We start from the raw sequence: 16,949 nt of genomic DNA on the forward strand, positions 1-16,949 counted from the left end.
GCCTTCACCACATTTTCCGGCAATGAATTCCAGAGTTTAATTACACGTTGGGTGAAGAAACATTTTCTCCGATTTGTTTTAAATTTACTACACTGTAGTTTAATCGCATGCCCCCTAGTCCTAGTATTTTTGGAAAGCGTGAACAGACGCTTCACATCCACCTGTTCCACTCCACTCATTATTTTATATACCTCTATCATGTCTCCCCTCAGCCGTCTCTTCTCCAAGCTGAATAGCCCTAGCCTCCTTAGTCTTTCTTCATAGGGAAGTCGTCCCATCCCCGGTATCATTTTAGTCGCCCTTCGCTGCACCTTTTCCAATTCTACTATATTTTTCTTGAGATGCGGCGACCAGAATTGAACACATTACTCAAGGTGCGGTCGCACCATGGAGCGATACAACGGCATTATAACATCCTCACACCTGTTTTCCATACCTTTCCTAATAATACCCAACATTCTATTCGCTTTCCTAGTTACAGCAGCACACTGAGCAGAAGGTTTCAGCGTGTTATCGACGACGACACCCAGATCCCTTTCTTGGTCCGTAACTCCTAACGTGGAACCTTGCATGACGTAGCTATAATTCGGGTTCTTTTCTCCCACATGCATCACCTTGCACTTGCTCACATTAAACGTCATCTGCCATTTAGCCGCCCAGTCTCCCAGTCTCGTAAGGTCCTCTTGTAATTTTTCACAATCCTGTCGCAAGTTAACGACTTTGAATAACTTTGTGTCATCAGCAAATTTAATTACCTCGCTAGTTACTCCCATCTCTAAATCATTTATAAATATATTAAAAAGCAGCGGTCCTAGCACAGACCCCTGAGGAACCCCACTAACTACCCTTCTCCATTGTGAATACTGCCCATTTAACCCCACTCTCTGTTTTCTATCCTTCAACCAGTTTTTAATCCACAATAGGACATTTCCTCCTATTCCATGACCCTCCAATTTCCTCTGTAGCCTTTCATGAGGTACCTTGTCAAATGCCTTTTGAAAATCCAGATACACAATATCAACGTTGAGTGAAGAAATATTTTCTCCGATTCATTTTAAATTTATTACTTTGTAGCTTCATTGCGTGTCCCCTAGTCCTAGTATTTTTGAAAAGAGTAAACATGTGATTTATGTCTACCTGTTCCACTCCACTCATTATTTTATAGACCTCATATCTCCCCTAAGCCGTCTTTTCATCAAGCAGAAGAGCCATAGCTGCTTTGGCTTTTCCTCATAGGGAAGTTGTCCTTTCTTCAAGGGTAGTCGTCCTTTCCTCATAGAGAAGTCATCCCATCCCCATTATCTTTTTCATCGTCCATCTCTTTACCTTTTCTAATTCCACCATATCGTTTTTGACATGCGGTGACCAGAATTACAGTATTCAAGGTGCGATCGCACCATGGAGCGATACAAAGGCATTATAACGTCCTTATTGTTGTTTTCCATTCCTTTCCTAATAATACTGAACATTCAATTTGCTTTCTTAGCGGCCGCCGCACACTGAGCAGAGGGTTTCAATGTATTATCAACGATGATGCCTAGATCCCTTTCCTGGTCAGTGACTCCTAGTGTGGAACCTTGCATTACATAGCTATAATTCAGGTTCCTCTTTCCCACATGCAACACTTTGCAATTGCTCACATTAAATGTCATCTGCCATTTAGATTCCCAGTCTTCCAGACTCGTAAGGTCCTCTTGTAATTTTTCACAGTCCTCTTGCGATTTAACGACTTTGAATAACTTTGTGTCATCAGCAAATTTAATTACCTCACTAGTTACTTCAATCTCTAGATCATTTATAAAAGCAGCGGTCCCTGGGGAACCTCACTATCTACCCTTCTCCATTGAGAATACTGACCATTTAACCCTACTCTCTGTTTTCTATCTTTTAACCAGTTTTCAATCCACAATAGAACATTACCTCCAATCCTATGACTCTCCAATTTTCTCTGCAGCCTTTCATGAGGTACTTTGTCAAATGCCTTTTGAAAATCCAGATACACAATATTGACTGGCTCACCTTTATCCACATGTTTGTTCACCCCTTCAAAGAAATGTAATAGATTGGTGAGGCAAGATTTCCCTTCACTAAATTCATATTGGCTTTGTCTCATTAATGCATGCTTTTGAATATATTCTATAATTTTCTTCTTTATAATAGTCTGCAATTTTGCCTAGCACCGATGTCAGGCTCACTGGCTATAATTTGCTGGATCATCTCTGGAACCTTTTTTTTAAAAATGGCGTTATGTTGGCCACCCTCCAATTTTCCGGTACCATGCTTGATTTTAAAGATACATTAAATATTGCTAACAATAGTTCTCCAAGTTAATTTTTCAATTCTATCAGTACTCTGGGATGAATACCATCCGGTCCAGGCAATTTGTCACCATTACAGTCTCCAGGTTTATAGAGATTTGCTCAGTTTTTCTGACTCATCATCTCTGAATACCATTTCTGACACCGGTATCTCTCCCAAATCTTCCTCTATGAAGAGCAAAGCAAAGAATTAATTTAATCTCTTCTCTATGGCTTTGTCTTCCCTGAGTGCTCCTTTTACCCCTTAGTCATCTAGCGGTCCTACTGATTCTTTTGTCTGCTTCTTGCTTTTAATATTTAAAAAAATGTTTACTATGTGTTTTTGTCTCCAACACAATCTTTTTTTCAAAGTCTCTCTTTGCCTTCCTTATCAGCGCTTTGCATTATGCTGTTTCTTATTACACAGGAAACACTACAAAAGAATTTCTAGCTGCCCATCCTTACTATCTACACGTGGAAATATTTCTATAATAACCACCAATGTGTATTACATATACAAAATTAACAAAAAAAAAAAAGGTCTAATTGGTTGGGAGAGTTTTGGGTGAGCTTCAATTCAGAACTGAGAGCTCTTCACAGCACACATAGGTAGAGCAACATTTTCAGTGAGGCCTTAAATCTGGAGAGGCTGGTTTCTCCCCTCAGGTCCAGAGGGTGTGTATTCTGTATTCCACAATGTCCAGAGAGTTCCTTATGAGGGAAAGAAAGGAGACAGAGATGTGTTTACACAGTAAAACTATGATATAACCAGGGATGTGCTGGTAAATTTTTAACAACAGGCTCTGTCTCTGGACGTAGCCAGCTCTGCATTTGGAAGGGCCACGGGTGGCCGGTGGGGGGGGGGGGGGGGAGCAACACTTGCCTCTCTCTCCTCCCTCCTTTCATGCGGGCACGCTAGGCATACCTTTGCTGGCAGCCAATAAATGGACTGCCACCACTCCCAACGTCTTGCTCTGAGCAGCATGCTGGAACTTCTCTCACATGCTCGAGAAGTCCCAGCCTGCTGCTCAGAGCTGGAAACAAGGAGTGGGGAGCAGCAGCAGTCTATTTACTTGGCTGGCAGGGCTCAGCATCTCCACCAGCAAAGTAAAAGAGAATTCAGCAGGGGGCCCAAGCCCACATTTTGGTAGCCAGTTGTTAAAGTAGCCATGGAGGGCCCTACTTTAACAACCAGCTCCCAAAATTCTTAAAAACTTAACAATCGGCTCTTGCGAGCCTGTGAGAGCCTGCTCCAGCACACCACTGGATATAACTCTCTCCCTCTGACTACACAGTCCCCATGATTTTTAGCACTTTGAAAACATTCTGTGATTCAGTCCCAAGTGGGACTGTGGACCATAAAATGTGTTTCAACCCACTCTCACACTGGCAGCACCATGAAAGGAAACAGGTGTTTGTGATTGAAACCAAACTTTGTAAAAACTGGTGAACCTGTGTGTATAAATTAATTCTTACTATTTCAGCACTTCTTTAAGCAATCTCCCACCAATGAGCTATCTCTTGTTTCATCATATAATATTCCTGTTATGTTCCGTTTCCACTACAAATCCCAAAGGGTATTAAGAGAGTGTCCCCTCAGAGCTTCTTAGCACAGAATTACTAGCTGGTGCCGTCAATACTGGCATTTCCTGACAAAAGTCATTAAATTTACATGCAAAGCTAAAGCTTGAGGTAAGTCTTTTTAGGATCTGACTTCACCAGGAAAGTGGCAACACTGTGTTGTTATTGCTTATTACTGTCACTTCATGAGAGAACTTCGCAATCAATTTCCTTGTGCATATTTTAAAAATATAAAGCAGAGATGATCTGTAAATCTGATTGAAGATACAGACAGTATACGAATCCTATAAGCTTCACTTCAAAAGGGATTTTAGTACTACAGCTTCCTCTTCTCACAAATATTGATGACTCCTAGGGTATTATTAGGGGGAAGGGGAGGGAAAGATATCACGCAGGAGGCAGGGGGACACTGGGGAGCTTGTACATAGAAAACTTGGAACCACATGTAGGGTCATAGCCTGGCTGGTAATATTTTTGGCCTGCCATAAAACGTCTGACTGCTAATGTGTCTCGCTGGAAATGGGCCTGTGAGTGCACCATTCCCAAACCGCCATATGATCTAGCACATCTCTTCTGTTTTCGATTCACAGTGCAGCACAAACACTGCTATTATATGAATAAATAATGGGCACAGTGAATATTTGTTTGAGCATCTTGGCCGCAAAAGCACAAAAGATAGTTATGCTTCCTTGTGTACACAGATGATTTTTCCTAGACTAGCTTCAGCTTTGGCAACAATATGCAAAGGTTACTACACTTCGTGCCAGCTGGCTGTCAGTAGGCCAAGATTTAGACCTAGGCAAAGTAGGTAACTGTCTGCAGCACTAAATTTTCAAAAGCATTGAAATGCCACTGCTGCCATTTAACCAACCAGGCCTGCCTCCCACTGCTCTTTGTGTAGTGGAGCTCATCTCACTCCCAGAAATGTAAGGAAATTCAGTACAAGGCATGCAAGTTCTCAGTGGCTGACAGGACCTGGATGGCTCTGCCCCTCATATGGGTTACCATATGGCTCCAGAAAAAAAAAGAGGGTGGTGCATGGGGGTCTGAGGCTCCAGGAGGCCTGACGTTCCCACTTGGGCCATCAAGCCTTGTGTAACATTAAGGGAAGATAAACAGTATATGGCTGTATGAATTTTTCCCCTTGCCATGTTTGTATCTAGCTGGTGGCTGGCAGCCAATAGGAGTGAGTGGTTGGTGGATTTCCCAGCAATCTGTTCCATCATTTTGTTTCAAGCTATATTGAGACCTAGCGTCTCTAGGCTGCACTTTTGACCTGCTGTTTTTTTTTTTTTTCCTGTTTGCTTCCTGCACCTGTTCTAGTATATGGAAATTCTCAGAGCTTTTGACGTCAGATCCTGCTAGAGGGTTAGAGTGGCTTCTGGTAGTTTCTAGAAGGGAACTGGAAGCAGGGAGGAGTTGGACCTTCTGAAGGGGTGTTGCTAGTGGCAGTATTATATTTCCCCAAAGTAGATTTAAACTCTGTGCTGCCAAAATTTGTCTTTAGAACCTGTCCTGCCACTGACGGTACCTGTCATGGGAGAGCCCCATTTCTGCCTATTCCTGTAGCTGGCCCCAGTGAGAGAGACTCAGCCCATGTATACCCATTAGACATTAATGACGCTTGCAAGAGCAAGGATTCAGAGACCGGAGCAAGTGATGGATCCAAAACCCATTGCTGGCGTGCTATAATGAGAAGGTGTGGGGACCCTTTTACCCTGTATAGTTTCAAGTGAACGGGGTAAGGGGAATCTCAGGGCATTCAGTCCTACCAACCAGGCAGCCCATACACCACTTCCCTACATCTATTTCAGAGTGGATGAAAAACTTAAGGGAACAAGTGTAACATCTTTTACTGTACGAGACTATAGCACCAAAGGTATTTGTTAATCTGTGTGATCATCATCTTGTTCAAATGTGACGTCTGACTGAACTGTGCTAATAATTATCTGAAGTATCATCAGCCTACCCGGAGTAGCCTTGAATTTTTAAGAAGTGTGAGTAGGAGAGAAGGATATCTAATGTGTTTAAGCTGTTGCTTGAACTGACTGTGGGTTTTCATCTGTGCTTCATCAATTGAGAGCGCAGTAAAGTTCCTCCAGTTTGTTTTAAGTTTCTTCATGGTGTGGTCTGGATTTTTGTGTGAGTGGAAGTTTGGTGCCTTGCTTGCCTGGCCCTCCAGCCATAAGATAGGCCCCAGCCCTAGACCCACCAAATATATTTTTTATGTGCCCCTTCTCCCACCATCCTAGGCAATGACTAGCCACTGCCTAGCTCACCTATACCAAACTTCATAACAACTGGTGAACCTATGTGTATAAATTACTTCTTACTATTTCCCTGTAAACTACCATAAATGAGCTCTTCCAGCTTTGATGTAACCTACTTGCAACATGCTTTCATCATGCAAGTAATTACTTACAATAGAAAGACTAACACTTAACAGGTTTTGAAACAAGTCAGCAACTGATATAAAGGAACCCATCACACTTCCAGGACCAGAGAGCAGGTGGTGGTGCTGGTCTGTACTTCATCTGTATCCACAAACTTCTTAGAAAGATTCTTTAGTAGTTTGTTGTTTCCTTGTGCAGCCCGGGCCACCTAATCTTCCCAATATGTTGGTGCATGGAGTCAGAGTCTCCAGGGAGCCCAACCCACTTGGGCAACTAGGCCTTGCTTTTGTGAGGCCAGGGGTACAGGATGGGAGACAGGAAAACCCAGCCTTTTTTTTTTCTATATCTCCCTTGCAGTCAGTGTGTGAACCAATCCCCACTCACGTACTGACAGGAAAGGACATTTTAATACTGCAGTAATTTGCATGCCTTTAGTTTGCATGTGTGTGCTGAAGTTTTGTGCAGGTTTCTAATGCAGCGTTCATTGCACTGAGGCCTCGAGCTGTAGGTGGTATAAATGTTTTCCTTCAAAGAACAACTATGCTACATAAGGGCTGTCTTTTTTTCCAAGTACCATTCTAGGCTTGGTTTGTCAACAGACATAAAGGATGTGCAAGAAAGGTAAAGATGTCATTTAATGAATGTTCTTGCAAACACAAAAATTTGAAGATTTCTGCATCCAAACTAGTAAATGGGAGCAACTTTGCATGAAAAGTGGAAAATAACCAAATATGCCAATTCCACAGCATTTTGCTAATTTTTTTTTTTTTTTTTAGATACAAAAAGTGTAGTATGTGTGTGTGTGCGCGGGGGGGGGGGGGGGGGGGGGGTTGCAAATGCGGCAATATATTTGTTGACATTTTTGCCTTTGCCCTAAAAAAAAAGTGGCTTTGCAAATTCTGCAGACATGCAGACATTTTCAACTAATTTTCCTTACAAAGGAAAAGGTTAGTTTTTGTCATTTCCACTACACATTTTTTTTTCACACGTCTCTAAGCAGAACTTTCTCCAACCCATCTGTTTGCATTCCTGTAAACTACAACCATGCTCCATGCCTTTTACTTTCAGAGAAAAATTAGCTTCTAACCATATAAGGCTTTGAAACTTTCAGCTTTATTACCTAAAATAACCTCTCAACCCCTGGAGGAAGTGATTTTTCACTGTGAAGCGTGTTGGAGATTTGTCATATTGTCTGTGATTGTTGAATAAATAAAGGTGATTTTTATAGCAAGGGGATGACATAGTAGCTATTAGCTGCTGATTTTGCTCCTAATAGGTTTCCAAAATTTATTTTTAGTGTTGTCTTAAGTTCCAGTTGCTTCTGAAAACAAGTGATCTTGGTCAAGGAGGTATCAGATATGGCAACAATGAAGGTTTGTTTTTAATCACAATGAAATAACAAAAACATAAATACAATTTTAATATTTGAATACTGCTTTCATTTACTTTATTTCATAAACTCACCCAAGGCAATATTTCTTAGACATAAGAACATAGAAATACATGAACTGCCATACTGGGTCAGAGCAAAAGTCCATCAAGCCCAGTACCCTGTTTCCAATAGTGGCCAACTGAGGTCACAAGTACCTGACAGAATCTACAGGTAGGAAGATCCATGCTGCTTACCCTAGGGATTGTAGTGGCTTTCCCCATATCTGCCTTAATAACTGCTTCCAAATTGTTTTTATGTGGAGGCAAAAAAAAGAGCAGATCAATCAGTAGTATAGTTGAAACTTTATTAGAAAAATAATGATCGCCCGACACAGGCTGTGTTTCGCCCACAAGGGCTGCGTCAGGGGCTTTCAGTCGCTTCAAAACAAAGAACAGCAGAGCAAAAAAACCCCAGCAGGTCAACTTCTTCCAATACAATGTTGCACTCAAAGGAGGAACATCATATGGTCACAAAAACCTGCTGGTTTTGTTTTGGTTTTTTTGCTCTGCTGTTCTTTGTTTTGCAGCGACTGAAAGCCCCTGACGCAGCCCTTGTGGGCGAACACAGTCTGTGCCAAACGATCATTATTTTTCTAATAAAGTTTCAACTATAGTACTGATTGATCTGCTCTTTTTTGCCTCCACGTTGGATTTTGCGGACCGTTTGCCTTCTTCTTTTTTGGGTCCAAATTGTTTTTTATTCAGGGGCCCTTTTACCAAGCTGCAGCAAAAGGGGGCCGGTGCTGGCATTGCCACATGTTTTACACAAGTGCCGAGGCCTCCTTTTACCGCAGCTGGTAAAAGGGAAGGTCTCGCTTTCCTGCAGGAAATGGTTGTGTGGCAAGTAAACCACTTGCTGTGCGGCTATTTCGGGGGGGAGCCCTTCCTGTCACCCATGGAGGTGGCGGTAAGGGCTCCTGCGCCAACCCAGCAGTAAACGGGCAGAGCGCAGCACTGCCCGATTACTGCTGGGTACAGTCTGGCGCTACAAAAATAAATTGTTGTAGCACTGGAAATGATGGCGTGGCAGGGGTGGGAAGTACCACGAGGCTGCTGCGGTAGCCTAGCGGTACTTCTGTTATAGCGAGCGGTAAGCCCACGTTAGGCTTACCGCTGCTTAGAAAAAAGAGCCCTCGGTTTTTAACAGGTACAACTCTCCAAGTTAAGAACATTACATTATGTTAACAGTAAATACAACAGAAAATACGATCGCATTTATAAGAAAAGAAGGCACAAATGAAATCTAAAACAAGAGCTACATTTTTGTTGTCTGAAGCAGAAAGGGATTTATTTATTTATTTATTTATTTGTAACACTTATACCCCACACTTTCCCACTTATTTGCAGGTTCAATGCGGCTTACATAGTATAATAGGTTTACCAAATAAACATAGAATGGATACAGTTGTCATATAGTGAAAAGAGGTGGTCAATTAGATGTGGATAAATGAGATGGGTGAGGTAGGAGAATAGTCGAGGTAGGGAGTGGAAGGAGGGTGAGTATTGGGTAGCGTATTGTAAATCATCCAAACCTTATTGAGCCATTCTGAGATAGATGGTGGAGAATATCTTAAGAACGGTTGATTTTTCATTTTTCTTATACTCAGCCACACTCACTGCTTTTACCATATCATCTGGCAATGAGTTCCAAGCTTTTTGAGTGAAAAATATTTTCTCCAGTTTATTTTAAATGTACTAGGTATCTTCACAACTTATCCCCTTGTCTTTGTACTTTTTGAAAAAGTAAACCATGTTTGCATTTACCCATTCCATTCCTCTCAGGTTTTTGTAGCGCTCTATCATATCTCCCTTCAGCCATCTCTTCTTCAAGCTGAAGACCCCTAGGGCCCTTTTACTAAGCCACATAGGCACATATGTATGTCCAACGTACGTCAATTCGGAGTTACCACCCGGCTACCGCGTGGCCTGGGCGGTAATTTAGTTTTTTTACGCGTATCCACTGCACACTCTGGAAAATAATTTTCCAGTGCGTGGCAGAAACTGGGCGGTAATCGTCATTCTACGCGTGTAGACAATTACTGCACAGTTACCGCGTGAGACCTTACCTCTAAGTCAATGGGTGATGGTAAGGTCTCAGACTCCAAATGGATGCACGCCAATTTTCATTTTGCCACATGTCCATTTTTGGCAAAAAATTTTAAAAGGGCTTTTTTGGCAGGCGTGCTGAAAAATGGACCTGCGTGCGTCCAGTACATATGTCTACAACAGCGCAGGCCATTTTTCGATGCACCTTAGTAAAATGACCCCTTGATCTCTTTGGCTTTTCCTCGTGTTCCATCCCCTCAATCATTTTGGTCACCCTTCTCTGTACCTTTTTTAATTTCACTGTATCTTGCTTGAAATGTGTAACTGGAATTACACATAATACAGTCACACCATGGAGTGATCCAGAGGTAGGATTTTTTTTTGTTTTATTCTTGAATCCTATCCTAATAATTCCAAACATTCTGTCTGTTTCTTTTGATCACTGCTGTATATTAAGCAGAATATTTCAACATATTGTCCACAAGGCCACCTAGATCTTTTTCCTGGGTGGTAATTCCTAATGTGCAACCCTGCATCATGTAGCAATAATTTGGGTTATTCTTCTCTCTGTGTATCATTTGTATTTGTTCACATTGAATTTCATCTCCCAAATTCACAAGATACTCCTGCAGTCTCTCACAATCCACATGTGATTTAGCCAATGGCGTTCCTAGGTCAGCTGGCACCTGGGGCGGATCACTGCTGTGCCCCACCCCAGCGCATCACCTCCCCCCAGCACATCAACTCCCCCCCCCCGCGCGCATTACCTCCACCCCTCTGGCGCATCACCTCCACCCCCTGTCTTACTTCCTGGGGGGGTGCTGAGAGAGCTGTCGGCTCTGCTGGTTCACTACCCCGGAACAGGAAGTAACATCAAAGGAAACAGGATGTACCCAGGGCAGACCACCACACCGCCCCACCCTCGATATGCCACTGGATTTAGCAACCTTGAATAATTTATCATCTGCAAATTTGATGACCTCATTCATTGTTCACATTTCTAGATCATTTATAAGTATGTTAGAAAAGCAGCATCCCCTGTGCAAATACCTAGCATACTCCATTTTGCCCATAAATGCAAAATTACCACTAGAGGTTTTGGCAGCAATTTTGAAGACCCAGAGGACATGAGGCAGTAGCGAGTGGGCATTACCCCACTAAATACCAGAGACCCCGGTAAGCCTAGGGACTGGGTTGGAGTTGGGGACTGGGAAGATTTATAGATCATGGGCCATTTTTGAGGGCCTTCACCCTAGGAGTGAGTCCAGAAGATGCTGCCACATGTCGGGCTCATGCCCACATGTAGGGGCCTCCCCTAATGGGAGGTATGGCTCTAGGGGGGTATTTTGCTGGTGGATAGGGAGTTGGTGCCGGGAGCGTTATGTTTGCTTCCAGGGTGGTGGTTGGCTTTTCTGCTGGAAGTGGTTGATGCTGTTAGAGTTAGGTGTGCTGTCAGGGGTAGCTGATGTAGAGGGGGCCTGATGTGCTGTTGGGGGAATGTTGAGGAACTCTGCATCATGATGGGGGCCACCTATTGGGGGGGGGGGGGCACTGATGCACGGATCAGGGCTCTTTGGAGAGAGTAGTAATTTTAGAAAGCTCCTCCCACTTTTATGTGTATACTGTATAGGGGAAGAGGAGTACATTTTTTTCCCATGTCAAGCTTTCTAAAATCACTACTCCCTCTGGACACACAAGAGCTTATATGTATAGCTCTGTTCCTATTTTATGAGACTTAGGGTGGGACCCATTTACTAAACTGGTACAAAGTAGCCTTAATGTGTCCTTACATAAGTCATTCCCCTATGCCAAGGACATTTTTAACACGAGGTTAAAATGGCCATTTTTTTCTATTTTTCTTAATTATGGCCATGCACTAATTTTCCTATTAATGTGTGGCCATTAGTATATGAGCCCCCTACTGCCACCCTTTATGTAACCTGTAAGGGCTCATGTGCTAAGCATATGCTAATCTGTTAGTGCATGGCAATGTGTGCTAAGCGATTAGTACAGAACAAACAGACTCTCTGCTCCCAGACCCGGCCACAGAGCTAAAAAATAAATTGTATTTTTTAGTGCATAGGTAGCACATGCTGATCCCCAAATTACTATGGAATGCCTGAGCGTGCCTTGTGCTAAGGCATTTTTTGCTGCAGTAAGCATGCATTAGTGCTTACCGCAGCTTTGTAAAAAGGCCCCTTTATGTTGGCAAACCTTCTTGTAAAATAGTGTGGGAATTCCACATATCCTGACATAGACATTTGAATTAACCTCTACATGTCCTTTTTAAAATCTGCCTCCACATCATCTGGCTCACCTTTATCCATGTTTATTTATGCCTTAAAAAATGTGAGGTAAGATTTTACTTGTCTAAATCCATTCTGACTTTGTCCCATTAAACAATGCCTAGCTATATGCTCTTTATCATAATTCTTTATCATAGTTTTAATCATTCTGCCAAGCACTGACATCAAGTTCACTGGTCTATAGTCTTCTGGATCATTCCTGGAACCCTTTATAAAAACTGGTATTGCCTTGGCCACCCTACAGTCTTCAGATGCTGTCGATAATTTTCATGACAGGTTACACATTACTTATAGAGATCTGCAATTTCATTTTTGAGTTCTTTCAACACTCTGAGATGTATATCATCTGGTCCAGGTGATTTGCTGCTTTTTAGTTTGTTGCCTTAGTTTAATTGTAGACATTTTATGTTATGCACCCCCCTTTTTGTCTATAATATTTGTAACTTCCTTTGACTATCCCATCAAAAATAGATATTTTTATGAACTGTTGTATTATTAAAGTTACATCTATCCAAATTGCTCACACCACACTACCCCTCAATTCCCTGTTATCCATCCTGTGCCTGCAGATCTGAGAACCACTGACCTAAAAGGCTAAAAACGTTTCAAACCTTTTATATGAATTCAGATATTCTTATTCTGCCTTCAAGGAAAAAAAACTGAAAGGGCATTGTTTGAACTGAATTGCTGAAACAGAGATGATGGGGAGGCCAATTTTCAAAGCAATTGCTGCATTAATCAGCTGTCTGAATACCACCCACCTTGTTAAATGTGAGTAAAAGTATGTATGTATTTTTGCTTTAAAAACTGCTGAAAAGAGCAGGGATTTTAAAAAGTACCTGTTCACTTTGCAGCTGCCTCTTTGGGTGTACATCTTAGGTTAGCTGTCAAAGTATTATAAGACAGTGCTGAAGACTTAGAAAACTGGTAATGCAAAATTTGGTGAGATTGATCCTATGTGTACTCACAGATGTGTGTAATGTAGGTGTTCCTGGGGGGACATCTGGATAGAGTTTTGGGCTTCCATATATACTTTTCAAAAATCAAAGTATTCATGCATAACCCAGCAGATAAATCACAATTAATTGACCAAAATATTCCTTGAAGCAGGGGTAACACATAAAATCCAAAATAGAATAACCCAACGCTCAAAATAATTCTTAATGAATTTAAGTGTTAAAGGATAAGCAAGGATACACAGAGAAGTGGGAACAGAGGAAGACTTGACAAACCCCAGGAATAAAACAATTAAAATCTATTACTTAAAATTTGTATAAAAAACAATATAAAATAAACATTCAAAAGAAAAGGAATATGTGCACATTAAAACAAAAGTCTAATAACATGCACTGAAGTAAATCTACTGAATGTCCAATAGTTTACATTATAATTAATGTCAAAGCTCAAGTTTCAAGATTAATTTCATTCAGTTACCTTCTGGTTAAAGGATAAGTAAGCTCTTGTAGATTCTAGATCACAGTGGTGACTTGTTTCACAAGGGCCACTCGACCTTTGTTTCGCCTGCCTCTTCACAGGTCAATGGCGATTTAAATTTTCTTAGAATTTAATAATTTATATCTAAACTTAAGTTTTTAAAAAAATGTGTTTACCATTTCCACTAAAATAGTAACTCAATGCTACTTAGCTTCAGATACAGACATGGTGAGCGTGTGTTAGAAAATGGACCAAACCCCTCATGCCGCATGTCAGTTAGCGGCCCATATAAAGTAAATCTTCATGCTGAAGCTAAGTAGCATTGATTTACTATTTTAGAATAGAGACTTTGGAGTAGCACCTATTCTGAACAGCTGTTTACTCAGTCTCTGGGGAAAAACCACAGAGCTGTGGCAGAACTTGACCTTGTCAGCTCTCAGCACAAGGAATTCAATTCACCTGTGTTCAGTCGAAAAGTCTGTCTAGCTCCTCTGAAGGCAAATCTTCTTCTCTTCCTATCAGACTTCCTCCCCAAACTTGTGATTTCTACATAAGTGCATAAGTAATGCCACACTGGGAAAAGACCAAGGGTCCATCGAGCCCAGCATCCTGTCCACGACAGCGGCCAATCCAGGCCAAGGGCACCTGGCAAGCTTCCCAAACGTACAAACATTCTATACATGTTATTCCTGGAATTGTGGATTTTTCCCAAGTCCATTTAGTAGTGGTTTATGGACTTGTCCTTTAGGAAACCGTCTAACCCCTTTTGAAACTCTGCCAAGCTAACCGCCTTCACCACGTTCTCCGGCAATGAATTTATCGCTGGCCCTGCTGTCGGTCAGGTGACCCATGGACCAATCACCAATCATATATCTCTGTCCAGCAGATCACCCACGGTTATGACAAAGAGGGCTTGTGAGCGTCCAGCTAGAATAACATATCACTCATGAAGCTGATTGTAGCAAGCTCCCCTCCATTGTTCATAGTTGTCACTGAAGACACTGTTCCTGAGAAGTTCACTCCTCCACATGCTCCCAGGAGACAATGTGGATGGCCAGTGCATGTAGACATATGTCCTTGATGAAGTCAGCAGCACAACTATGCCAAGAAGTAAGTTTCCTTTGTAGAAAGCTGGTTTCTGATGTATTCAGGCTGCAGGCTATAGAATTCATATTAGATCAAGAAAAGATGGTTCAGGCATACCAGGCCTCTGACTAGCAAAAGTGAAAGCAGGAAAATAACCCTAAAGGTACAGATCTGGGGTTTGGAAGCCAGAAAGTGTTTCATGTAATTTCTTATGTAATTTACAGGAAAATTCTTTTGTTTGTTTTTGTTTGGCCATTTTGTTGTTTTGACAGTTGCAGATAATAGCGCACGGTCTTTGGAAACGTGGAGGGGCATTTTTGATATGACATCCAAATCTGATTTTGGTCGTTTTGCAAAAAACATCCAGAACTCCAGTGCCAAATATGGTCATTTTCGAACCAGAAAAAAGGACTGTTTGATTTGAATATCGCCCTATTTTAGTTATTTTTGTGCTCAGTGTGCCTTTCTTTAAAGGCCTTTTTTGAACAAAAAACACCCAAGGGGAAAACACACGAAAACAAGCCATTGGAATGTCTGGGGGCCAGCAGTCTTACTAGACTGGCCACGCAGACAACCCAGCAGAGCAGTGGGGCAGCCTAGGGAGCACTGCAGAGAACTTCACATTAAAGGTCCCAGGTACATATCATTATTATTATTATTATTATTATTATTATTTATTGCATTTGTATCCCACATTTTCCCACCTCTTTGCAGGCTCAATGTGGCTTACAATACATCATGAATGGTGGAAATACATTAGAAAATAGACATTTAGTGTTACAGAAGGATCTTGGGCAACATGATAATGATAAAACATGATAGTAGTATAACAAGCAGATATTGTAGGACAGTTCTGAGTATATGTGGAGGAGTTGTGTATATTCACATTGGTTGATCTTTGTGGTATGCCTTGTTAAAGAGATGGGTCTTCAGTAGTTTGTGGAACTTCGTTAGTTCGTAGGTCATTTTTAAGTTGTGCGGCAGTGCGTTCCATAACTGTGTGCTTAAGTAGTGTCTTCAGTGACAACTATGAACAATGGAGGGGAGCTTGCTACAATCAGGTTCATGAGTGATATGTTATTCTAGCTGGACGCTCACAAGCCCTCTTTGTCATAACCGTGGGTGATCTGCTGGACAGAGATATATGATTGGTGATTGGTCCATGGGTCACCTGACCGACAGCAGGGCCAGCAATAAATTCATTGCCGGAGAACGTGGTGAAGGCGGTTAGCTTGGCAGAGTTTCAAAAGGGGTTAGACGGTTTCCTAAAGGACAAGTCCATAAACCACTACTAAATGGACTTGGGAAAAATCCACAATTCCAGGAATAACATGTATAGAATGTTTGTACGTTTGGGAAGCTTGCTAGGTGCCCTTGGCCTGGATTGGCCGCTGTCGTGGACAGGATCACATTATAACTCACATATTTTATGGTGAGTCCCCCCAGGAATAGCAAAAAATATACTGTACCCAACTGTACACTACTTCAATAATCCTTATGCCTGCAGATATCACCTATATGTGGGTTCAGTAAGTATTTTGTAGTTTTGGGGGCAATCACACTTTCCACCACAAGTGTACCGGTTAGAGAGGGATATGGGCCTGGGTTCTCTTCTCTTCAGTTCACTGCACTGACCACTAGGTTACTCTAAGGACCTGCTTGCTGGTCTAAGAGGAATGACCATTATATCTTCAGCTGTCATAGAGCCTGGTATGTACTGTCACTTTCACCTCTTACGGGGGTGGGAAGGGAGGGTCATGCTTTTATCTCTCCAAATGTTCATCTGGTCAGTATAGGCATCTTTTTGACACTTTGTTTTTACCTAGGTTTCTTTCAATAACTATTTTTTTTACCCTGGACGTTCCATTATTGCAGGAAAAAACATCCAAATTGTAAGTCCACCCTAGTCCCACCCAAAACACACCACCCACCCTAGTCCTACACAAAACACACCTCCAACATGCCCCCTTGAGATTTAGATGAGCTGCAAAGAAAAAAAAATCTTAAAAATTAGTTCTAAACATAGTGATTTGACATCAATCAGCCGCATTGTGCCAATTTTTGGACGTTTTTCTGTTTCGAAAATGAGCCCAAATGTGCACCATGTGGAAAGAGAGTGGTGTCACTATTAAGAAAGGAATTCACCCTCTTTCCACAGAGTGTGCATTACTATCGAGAACAACAAAAGACAAAATGGGGTGGGGGGGTGGGGGGGGTGGGGGGGGTGGGGGTTCTGCTTGTCTTCATTTGGTAAGGACATGCAGTGACATAGGATATGTCATTGTAAATGACAGCCCATCCCTAATGAGATCTGGGTCAATCTTCTGCTCTGCAACAGATGAAAAGAAAGAAATTTGCCACACTTCAGAAAGATG

The sequence above is a fragment of the Microcaecilia unicolor genome, chromosome 1, assembly GCF_901765095.1.
Source record: "Microcaecilia unicolor chromosome 1, aMicUni1.1, whole genome shotgun sequence".
In the NCBI taxonomy this organism is placed as follows: Eukaryota; Metazoa; Chordata; class Amphibia; order Gymnophiona; family Siphonopidae; genus Microcaecilia; species Microcaecilia unicolor.